Raw genomic sequence first — 11,787 nt, forward strand, 5'->3', positions numbered from 1 at the left:
CATATGCTAGGTCTGACTCTGGGAAGCGTAGTGAGCACCGGGGTTGGCTAGGCCAAGACATAGCCCATCCCCACAAGTCAAAGGCTGCACTCGCAGGAGTGTGACGAGAAGAGGAGGAGGCTGGAGCTGAAGACGCATAATGACCATACTCCTGAGCAGAGGACACACCTGCAGAAAAAGGTGTGGGGCCTTTGAAGACTAAAATTAGGGCCTAAACCATTGTAATTCCTGAGCTTTCTTCCCCAATCAACTCCCTGAGTACAGAGATGTTTGGTTTTTATTTCCTGTTAGGCCCCTACTGACTGAGACAGTGCTTTGTACATACTGCATGATGGTTATTATTTATTGAATATACTAAAAGAGACCTCATTTTACCTCCATGTGCTAGGAAAAACTTAGACCTTTGGGCTCAATATATAAGTGAATATGTACATATTTAACATACTATGTGCATGTGTATTACACATATCTCTGCACAGATGTTACAAGGAAATTTGCCAAAATATCAACAGTGTTTATCCCTGATTCAAGTTATTACAAGTCATGATTTTCTTCCTTTTTCGTATTTTTCTATATTTGTAAATTTTCTACCTAATTAGAATTAATTAAAGAAATAAAATTATTTCTACTAAAAGAATTTCTAAATTCTAAAAATTATTTCTACTAAAAGAAATAAAATTAAAAATCCATGGAAATATACCCTAATGATATGAATTAAACAAAAATCCCTAATAGATAGTATTAATGTAATTGAGGGCCCTCCAGGACCAGTTCAACTGATGCCATCTCTTATCAACAGAGTGATTAAGAACTGCCTTTCAGAAAACATGCAAAGTCATGTGGCCAGAGCCTGTGCAGAGGAAGAAATCTTGACCTGAAGTGACCGAAGAACCAAAGATCCTCTTCCCCATGGAACTAAAGGATCAGGTCAGAGGCGGAACTGGAAAGTTGAACTCTTATCGGAAGCAAGAGGTCCCTCATTCAGGAAGACCAGGTGTTAAAATTCTTTCCCCACCTCATCATAAATGTTTAGAATCCTGTCATAAATGTTTAGAACCTACCTCAACATAAATGCTTGAAGTCCACCAATCAAAACCTACCCCACCAGCGTTTCCACGTGCCAACCTGTGTTCCATAACCTCTTAAGTTTTGCCCAAATCCTGAATCAGGGAGACAGACCTGTGAGCCCATGTCCACTGTCCGCTTGCAGATCAGTCTCACAGAATAAAGCTGATCTCTTTCCCCAAAGGCTGATGCTGTAATTAACTGGCTGTTTATGCACACTGGGCAAGAGAACCCTAATTTTGTGCGGTAACATTAATACTTTATACTTGAGTGCTTACAGAATATTTTAATTCAAGGGCTTACAGAGTGACTTAATACTCAACACTTAACACAAAAATACTTAATAGATAATATATTATTAAATCACAAAAGTCTTGTGTTTAAAATTGCCCACTATCTCAAACCCTGTTCCATTTTTCATAAATGCAGGCCTTTTACATAGTATGACCACCAAGTTCCATATCAGAAAGGAGCACTTTAAAAGACAGAGATTTAAAAACTGATGGAAGCAAAGAGCATTTATTATTTCCCCCACCCTACAGATTGGAAATTAAAAACAATTAATGGCCAAAGCCCCCTAGCTGGAGTTTAAGCCCCTGTAAATGATGTGTTTCCCCCCAAACATCAATGGCAAGGGCATTGACAATCTTCATTTTCCCTATGTCCCCAAATAACCTACCATACCACTAATGGATGTATTCCTTTTTTAGCCTTGTTAATACTTTCAGCTAGGAATAATTTTATGATTTCAGCTTGGAAATATTTTTTTCTTCCGAAATGGAATATGTGAATTTTTGCTGTGATGTTTTATCTGTTGATGTAAAATTTTCCTAACTTTGTTTCTTCATAAATTCTCTCCTCATGTACTGATCAAAGACCCTCTACAAGGAAGAAAAGAGAGATCTGTCAAGGTTGGCCATGTTAATGAAAAGGGCTTTTATTCCCTAGTCTGATTCTGCTTTGATATCTTTCACAAATTAGTTAAAGGGCAATAAAATGTCAAAAGAAAGGAGGACAAACACCTTCCAGGATTAATGCCTGTTTCACCTCCCTCCAGACGTGCATCTTTTTTTAGGAAGGTAAGAGGAGTGTCTCGCTGAGGAGCACAGAGAAACTGAGCAAACGTCAGGGTTGCTTTCATGGGTCCTCATTACAAATTAGTAATTAAAATACTAGGAAAGGCACTCATTCCAGTGATTTCTGAGGTCCTAGATTCCAAATTCTTTAACCGGAAGAACTTCCCAGAGACTCCTAAGACTACTGGTCTAAGAGTGACTTCTGAAAGATGCCCAAGACTTTCGCCTAATACTTAAGCAAGCTTAGCTTATACCACCACTCGAATTAAGAATCATCATTCAGAAACAAAGTTGAAAAGGGACGGGTAAATCTCCCAACCCTAAATTCTTCCCGCAGAGGTCCATTTCTCTGTGTTTATCCATACAACAAATATACATTGGTTGCCTACGCCAAGCCAGGCACTGGATCTTCAGTGGTTGACAATTGAGATGAGGTTTATGTTCTAGTGTTGAGTACATCCTAGGGAGATAGATAGAAAACAAAAGCAAACAAAAATATGACAAAGATAAACACAGGCTGGAGCTGGGGCCCTGGAGGACGTGGACATGATGCCGTCGCTGGGATGGAGAAGAGCAGCTGGGATATGGTTGATCAGCCAAGGCTGCTTTGAGGGACGGGCCTTAATGATCAGGGTTAGGCTGGTGGGAGGTGGAAGTGTCCAGGAGGAAAGCACTCGGAGTGAGATCATTTGGAGATGAACAAATTGTTCTTTTGAATATTCTGCCTTAAAATGCACTTAAATATCATACATGGAATTCATCAATAAGTGTGCATTGATTAATACATGTACTTCCATAAAAAACAACATCTGTGCGACCTTCCAGGAGGTATCTCACAGAATAACAGGAACATGAAGGAGTAATTTAGGACATTTTACAGGTTTGTATCCACCTCCACCCTCCAGAAAAGTCCAGAACCAATGTGTGTCTTCCTTCAGTCTTCAAAAAGTAGATCGCCAGGTCTTTAAAACCAGGGTCAAACAGCTCTTTCCCAAGTTGGGTCTGCATCATGGGGACATGCCAGTGTCCCGAGAGCAGTTATTTTCTGTTTGTAATGTGCATAGAGCTTCCTGTTATGCCTGTAAAAGATTGAAGTCCTGGATCCTGCTCCTACATGTTTGAATTCTTGAGTTTTAGTGTGAGGTCCTGGAATTTGCCTTCTTGGGTGATTCTGATGCAGATAGACTAAGAGCCATATCTTGAGCAAAACTACTCTCAAAATCTCTTTTCCTCAGCAGTGCAGCCTGGACTTTGCCTAAGTTTTGACATCATAGGTAGTTTAGCCTAAAATTGAGATAAGTGGCATAGGACACTTGGCTAGCACCCTGGTCCAAAGACATTGCTTATACACAAATACCTTTGGGTATGTTAGAAAAAACTTCTCCTATCTCTTAGGGGTTTACAGAATAGCTCTTTTCCTCCAGCAGAAATAGCTCTCAACCAGGGTGCACAGTTTGGCTAGAGGACGATGGAATGGATTTCACCCTCATTGGCTCTCTGGAGTAGGTTGGACCTTTCAACAGTGGCTGTCCAACTGTAGGCTGCAGCCCTGCACTTATCCCAGGGCACATAAATCACAATGTGCACCAGAACCAGGAATACCAAATTATTTTACAATTAAGGTGTAATTAATCACTTATAAATATTCTTGTCTTGTTGTCTCTCTTCTATTTTTCAGGGCCTACAGCTAGTTTTACTGATGGTGTTGCCAATTGTGTTTTAGTATTTAATTTGGCAGTATAACTTATTTGTGAGAGATACACATTAAAGGTATTCTATACATTCTACTTGCATTGCTAATTTCAATCCAGAAAATTCTCAGCTCTTTCTTAATATCTTTTACAGGTTCTTTCTCCACCAGCCTACCTCAAATTCTTTATGATTCAATCGAAATTTCTTTTCTCTTATCTCTCTACATTTTTCCTTAGATGAACTATCCATTTCCATGACTACAAGAACCATCAATATCTGATGATCGAGAAAGTTATAACTCAGAATCTGGTGTGAGCTCTAGACTTCTTAGATGTTTGCACTGAATGTGTCAAGACCAGCACGATCAACAGTAAATTACTGACCTCTCTTTCAAACTGTACTTGCCCCAATCTTTGTACCCAATTAAGCAAAGTCAAAATCTGGGTGACATTCTTGGTTCTTTCCCTTTTGTTACTCTCTACATCCATTAGGGTCTAAACAGTAAAGGAGAAAACACTTATGTGTTTAGAGCAAAGGAAATCTAATACAAGGAATTGCTTACATAGGTGATAGATGAGCTGAAAAGCTAAACAGGAATTGGTCATGCAACCCAAAGATTAGCAGCAGAGCCAAGGGAGGACATGCTGTTACTGGGGCCTAGAGGCTAGGAGCATCTTGCAGAAGCTGGAAGCAGAACAAGGCAGTCCTGAGTGAGCTGGAGCCAAGGATAAAATGCTACAACTATGGAAATGTTACCCTTTCTTCCAAGCTCCAACCAGTGCCTTCTGTCAGTAGAAGCCAGATACAGTGGGGAAAAAGCCTGAAATGAAGAAGAGAAAAGAGAAAGGATGAGGAATGGATTTGAGGATAGAACCACCAACACAAACAAACATTCCTAAAATCTATCACTGTCACCAAGCCATCTGTATTACTCCTGCAGGATTCTAGCATGTCTCTGTCCGATTCATGCTCCATACAGCAGCCAGGGCAACTCTTAAATATAAATTGGACCTGTTTCAAATGTAATTGTCTACCTTCACTCCATCCCCATCTGCTCAAACTACATCAATGACTTCCTATCAAGTTTCAAACACCTAATTATGGCCTGCAAGACTGGCTAATCTAGGCCCTGCTTATCCTTCCAAACTCCTCTCTGACCACTGTCCATCTCACCCAACAAATTCCAGAGATTCTAGCCTCCTTTTAGCTTCTAAGCTCTACCAAACTTTCTTCATTCTTAAAGCCTTAGCAGTCTTGCCTCTGCTCAGTTACTGAGTGGCTGCTTTCTTCTCATCTTCCAAAGCTGATACAATGCCACTGCCTTTGGTAGCCTGCCCAGGTAACTGCATCTAAGTAGTACCTGCCCCCCACCCTATCTGTTACCTTCACAGCTCTTTTCTCATTTTACACTTATGTGTTTATTTGTTCCCATCTTTCACCATTAAACTATAGGTATTATGAGATAAAGAATCCGTACTGTCTCGATTTCCATTATCTACTCAGAATACAGCAGTGTATTTGGTACATTATCACCATACAAAATGATTACTGAATAAAGGAATGAATGCACGTGTCCAGAGAGGACTTGAAGATGAATTAGAAACTAAGTATACTAATTAAAAGAAAGTGCAAACATGAAATAAAGGAAAAAGTCTGCACAGATGTCTAGTATTTTTGTTTTTCTAAATAACTATTATAGAACAAGGCAACTATAACACTAAATATATTAAGTATATCATAAACACTATCAAAGAAAAAGTTTCCTGGTTGTTTTCCAGAAATCCAACAATCACACAGGCTTCTAGTGTTGTAATGAATCACTGTCATTTTCCCCTCGCGGGGCAGTGCTCCCATAGGCTGTTTAACTGAGGATTCTGATTCAGTCGGTCTGCGGTGGATCTGAGAGTCTATATTTGTGATTCCCAAACTGCTGGTCCAGGGACTACCTTTTGAGCATCAAGAAAGTCATCAAGTTGGTGAATGGGATTTACACAGATGTTTTCTAATGTCCACACCTTTTAGCTTCTGTGCATTCTGAGCTGGAAAGTAGAAAAAAAAACACAAAATCAATAAGATGCAATGTTCAGTTAGACTCACCAGTCTCTTGGCCACATTTTGTTGATCTGAAATTGTGGTCTCAACTCTATTTACTTTATAATAGCATTTTGTAAGAGTTTCACCATTAAAGCATTAATAACTCATGTTTGAGGACTAACAATTAATGTACAAATCAATAATGGTAAGCTTCATTTGTATAGTGCTTTGCAGCTTATGCAGAACTTCAGACGTATTATTGTATTTAATCCTCACAGCAGTCCAAGAAGTAGCTAAGGCAAGAATCGTTAACCTTATACTACAGAAAAGGAAGCTGGTGTAGAGAAATATCAACTGTGATAATAATCAGTAATATTTTCATTACTTTAAGGTTATAAATCATTTTAATATGCATTAGATGTTTGATTTGCATAATGATCCTCAAAATCAGATAAATACCTGTGGTTGGTTATTGGTCATATGCAGCTGCAGTGTCCCAAAGCATTTTTTTCACATCAGTTTTGCTGCATTTGCCTCCTTGGCTACCTTTAAAACATATAGACTATAGGAATCTCAAAATTTGGATTTGGATCCTTGCTCTATCATTCATTCACTCCCTGTGAGATCTTGTGGAAGTGGCTTAACTTCTCTGAGGCCCTGTGATGTTATCTGTAAATTGGCATAAATAATAACTTCTATTAGAGAGAACCACATTCCTCTCTCCCCAGGTTTCCAAAACAGTGAAAGCCACTCTACTCCCTAGGAAGGAATGGTTTTGAACCAACATTTTGGAGTTATCTGTCTCTAAAACTCTTATGTTATACATACCTCTCTGCAGGAGGTAGAGATAGATTTACCTGATTGGAGAGAGAGGAAGAGTCTGTCACCATTGGTCACAACCCTCTATTGGGAAAGGTTAAGTTATTAAAGTGACTATTCCCATCTACTGTCCATGACATCTTGAGTGCAGAGCTAAAGCATTCTGTTCCTATACTCACACATCATGAATTGATGCTCCTAATCAGGTCTGAAGGTTTTCCTCTAGAAGCAGGTTTGGAGCCCAAGTCAGTCAAAATTTAGAATCTGAAGGTTCTCTAAGTTCAAAGTTATAGGGGAGATCAAAATTCTCTCATGCAGCTGGGAAGGTGTCTTTTCTGAGTATTTTATCTACTTGTAGGTGGGGAATATGGTCTAAATTCAAGGGGAAATGTACTATACCAGGAGGCCCATTTGTAGCTGCATTATTGAGCCCTGCTTTCCAACTGAAAAGCTGATATTTTAATCCCTCTCAGACACCTGTGTCTACTTCTCATTGCTTTCAAACTTAGAAGAAAGGTAGGGTATAATTAATTTTCATTTTTCAGAGAAAGCCCAACTACTACTTTGAAGGGTTCTTATGAAAGCTAAAAATACATTGTGTTGCATTATAGGTAACACCCAATTAGTGGAGCTACTATTGTTAATGTTCCCATCTTAACTGGCTCATTTTAATGGGAATGATAAATCTGCATGCCCGGGCAAACAAGTGAGAAGGGACAAAATAAGGGAAAATGAGACTATCTGAGAGGTGCTGCATCATTTATAAAGATGTGAGTACCACGTCTTAATTTTAGTTCAACAAATCACCAAAACAATTTCTTGAATATTATCTTTAGCTCTGTTGAACAGTCTAGGATTGAGAAGCTCAAACAAATGACTTTCCCAAGGCCGTACACTTGATATGTGTCAGGGCTAAGACTTAAAGCAATGATTTTTTCATTGACATGTGTGTTTTTTTCACTTGTGACCCATTGCCTTTTAATCTCATTGCTTCCATTGATGTGAAAAATAACCAAAGTGTAATAAACAAAACCAAAATTATGTGTGCTCCAATTGTATGCTTTGAGATCTTACTATTCCTCAAATGTCATTTGTGGGCACCATGAATTTTTCCTTTATTATTTATTTAAAGTTTTAAAATTTCTCTTACCCCTAATCAAACTTTGCTACTTGCTACAACAATTATTATCTATATTTGCACTTGTAAATTTCATTTTGAGTCAGAGATTAAATAAAAGGAAAAGTAGCAACAAGGATTATAACATAGGCTTAGGCCAGAAAATTCATAAACTTGTAAGACATCCCCTGATGTGAGGTCCATCTGCTTTCCAGGAAAAAAAAAAAAAAACAATTGGATGACCTTGGGCCATTGGCACTGATGGATGTCTCTACAGAAGTGACCGAGCGTCCTCCGGGACCAGATTGTTTCAGGTCACATTAAGTCAAGAAAGCTTCTACTGAACCAGAAATACCATCGATATCCCACAACTGAAAAAGTCTCATTTTAAATAAAAAATCTAAACACTTAAGAGAGAAAAAAGGCCAAAGATCTTTCCCTTGATCTTTGTTCTAGATCAAGAACAAAGGAACTTTGAAAGTGGGTCAAGAAGATTCATGAAGAAAGTAATTTGGAATAAAACTATCCAGGAACATCCAAGACGTGTACGTCAAGTTTACGATTGGCGAGTGTTTGTACAGAAAGGTATAATGACTCTGTTAATATTAGCCCCAAATGCAAATTTTAAACACAAGTGGCAGTGGTAGTATCAGTAAGTACTCAGAATTTAAAGGTTCTGCTAAATTCCTGGTCTGTTGATCTGAGGTCAGTTCTTGAAGTGAATAAAGAGGAAAGAAACAAACAATCCCATGTAGTATTATAATTCTTTTCCGAAGCTCTTTACTGAACTATGCCATGATTAGGTTAATAAACATCCCATTTCGTTCCTTATTTTAACCAATTTAATACAGTTTAGCAAATGTGTATTGTGTTTACAGGATAGATAAAGATGAGCAAGATACTATGCTGATTCTTAAGGCACTCACATTTTAAAATGGGATCTGGACCCTATAGCAATTTACTACAATCTAAATAATGATAGCATAATACAGGTATATACAAAGTATAATAGAATCAACCAGGAAGAGGCATGGAGAAGAGAGCATAGCATGGAAAGAAAGCGCAGAAAGATCAAATAATGTGAATACAATGAAGCAGACACAGTTCTCAGACACTGGACTTTCTTCCTCTGGATTATCCATTGAATCACAGGGTCTCATTCTCAAAAAAGTTCAAATCACAAAATCCAGTGCTATGACCATCTGGACAGAGGTTGCAGTGATTCCTGGAGTACCTAACACACAATGTGTCACATAGTCAGAAGGTACTCAATGCTAGCTATTGCCGATAATGATTTCTCAGATATGTCATTTATCCTTCAAGTGCTATAATTGTAGATCATTGATTATCAAAAAATGATTGAGTGAATGTTCGCAATAATTTACAGAAATAGTAGCACAGAAATAAGAAACCAAAAGAAGAGAAATCTGTGAATCATGTGGTATGATCTAGGAAATAGAGCAGAAAAGCATCAATGTCACGAAAGGCATGCAGCAAGGTAACGTGCTGGCTTCTGTGGGAGCATTTTCATTAAAACATGCCAGGTCTGGAAAATAGTGAGGAAACTGTTATTTTTAGGGTGCAGAGAGCATATTCTCAGGTCCTAGAATATGGTGTGAATTCAGTGGGTTTCACTGGAAAAATTCATTACGTTGCACAAAAAGAAAATGGCAAGAGAGTCAGAATAAAAGCTTTTCATATTCAAAAAACGAAAGAAAGAAAGAAAGAAATCTTCTATTTCCATGACTTAACTGTATTTATTCAATAGAAAATAATGCAGATATGAGGATACTAGAAATTCCCCATATCTTTATTTTCAGGGTAAAAGTCATAATATATCACATAAGAAATAAATATAAGAAACATTATTTTAAAAATTCTATACTAAATTCAGAAAACTGGTCTCTAATAAGAGGTTGAACATGGGAAAAAAGTTTTAAAATAAAAAAGAATATTAATTCAAGGAGATAGTGACTGAATTTTCAGATATGCAAAACATTATTACTTATTTTACAAAAGGGAAATGAGAGAAAGAAATTTAAATTTATTGTCTTCTCTTTCTGGTAATATTCCTATAAGAACAAGTTGAGAAGCTGTGCAAAATTAAATTTAAAAGAAAGAAAATCTTCAAAGCCATCAAAAAGTTATTAAGATAGCCAGGACTTGAGGGTCCCTGGGAAAAGGGAATCACATTAAGATGAGTCCAATATTTAGTGGTTCGTCTTACCTCACAGCATTGGCTGGTTGACAAGTGGCACAAGAGCAAAAGGCTAAAAAGAGAAGCAGAGATTAGCGGCTGCAAGCCTGGCAACTGGAGCCACATTTTCAGCAGTCTTAAAGGGACACACACCTGAGACTTAAAGGAGACAAACACTGGAGTTTGGAGCTTCCAAAACAGCCAAATTAAAGGCCAGGACACAGAGCAAAAGGAAAGTGCAATGAGGTAAGCCCCAAATTCTGCAGCTATTTTCCCCTTGAGGCATTTGACAATTTATAAATAGCACACAAGAAGCTAAGAACTGAGCAGCGATGGCTAAGAACCTGGGAAGACACAAATGGCTTTCCATGATCTCACAGAGCATGGGCCACAAAAATTGAAGTCCAGGTCCCACAAAGGAAGAGCATCCCTGCAATACACTCTAGACTTGAATTTGAATCCTGAATGGACGAGAGCACCATTCAGGACCTCACAATATTTGTACAATTTCATACACAGTGCCTGGCATTCAGTAAAATTACTAGGCATGCCAAAAGACATGAAGAAAAGACCAAAACCAAAAGAAAAACGGACAACAGAATTGGTGATTGGGATATGGGAATTATCAGAACTGGACTTTAAAATAACTGTGATTAATAGTTTTGGTAAAATAGATAAAGAGAATTTCACCAGAGAAAAGGGATCTATAAAAAATACCGAATAGAAATTTGACCACTGAAAAAATACATATAACAGAAGTTAAGAGTTCTATGGATGAATCTAACAGCAGAATATACACAGCAGAAGTGATCACTGGACCAACTACAGACTCCACGTTCTTTTCAAGGGTCTCTGGTGCATTTAAAAAAGGACCATATGTTAGGTCTTAAAACAGATGAAAACAGATTATGCTCTCTGACAGTTGTGAAACTAAGCTAAAAATAAATAGTAAAATCACAAAGGGAAAATCTCCAAATCTTTGGAAAGTAAGGAATAAATTTCTAAATAACCATAGGTTATTAAACAAGATTTAACAAGAAATTACAGGGGCCGCCCTGAGGGTATAGTGGTTAAGTTCTCACGCTCCACTTCCGCAGCCCAGGGTTCGCGTTTTGGATCCTGGGCATGGACCTACACACTGCTGGTCAAGCCATGCTTAGGCGGCATCCCAGTATTTCTATTCCCAATAGTAGAACTAGAAGGACGTACAACTAGGATATAGAGCTATGCCTGGGGCTTTGGGAAGGAAAAAAAAAAAGAGGAAGATTGGCAACAGATGTTAGCTCAGGACCAATCTTCCTCACCAAAAAAAAATACCTTAAATTAAAAAAAGACATTATAATAGTAATAATAAAGTGTTTTACATGCAATAATTAATACACAACTTATCACAACCTATGAGATTGAACTAAAGCAATGCTTAGTGGAAAATTTATCACCCTAAATAAATATATTAGAAATAAAAACCTGAGAATCAGTAACCTTATTAACCACCCCAAAAAGTTTGAAAGAAGAGAAAAGTAAGCTAAAAGAAAGTTAAATAAAAAGATAAATTGTTTATAATAATAAATCAAGTATACACTACAAAAAATTTTAACAAAATTGGCCCAATAAATAAATAAAAGAATAGAAAATTTAAATAGTTTGCTAAGGAAGTACAATCTAAAATTAGAAATCCTCCCAAAAAGAAAATTCTAGGCCAAGATAAAACAAAGCTGTCACAAACTCTTTCAGAGATAGAAAAAGAGGAGATATTTCACAGTTCATTTAATGAAGTCAGTATAAAA

General features: G+C 37.6%; 1 long non-coding RNA gene across 1 annotated transcript; it reads right to left on the reverse strand.

Moving 5' to 3' along the window:
* Positions 1–1,344: 1,344 nt before the first annotated feature.
* LOC123278484 (uncharacterized) lies at positions 1,345–10,131 on the reverse strand. Its single transcript, XR_011495462.1, has 4 exons — positions 10,031–10,131; positions 5,780–5,872; positions 4,590–4,653; positions 1,345–2,601 (listed from the first exon to the last, which is right to left on the reverse strand). It is a non-coding gene; the product is annotated as an uncharacterized lncRNA (long non-coding RNA).
* Positions 10,132–11,787: the final 1,656 nt, after the last annotated feature.

The sequence above is a fragment of the Equus asinus genome, chromosome 19 (assembly GCF_041296235.1).
Source record: "Equus asinus isolate D_3611 breed Donkey chromosome 19, EquAss-T2T_v2, whole genome shotgun sequence".
Taxonomy (NCBI): Eukaryota; Metazoa; Chordata; class Mammalia; order Perissodactyla; family Equidae; genus Equus; species Equus asinus.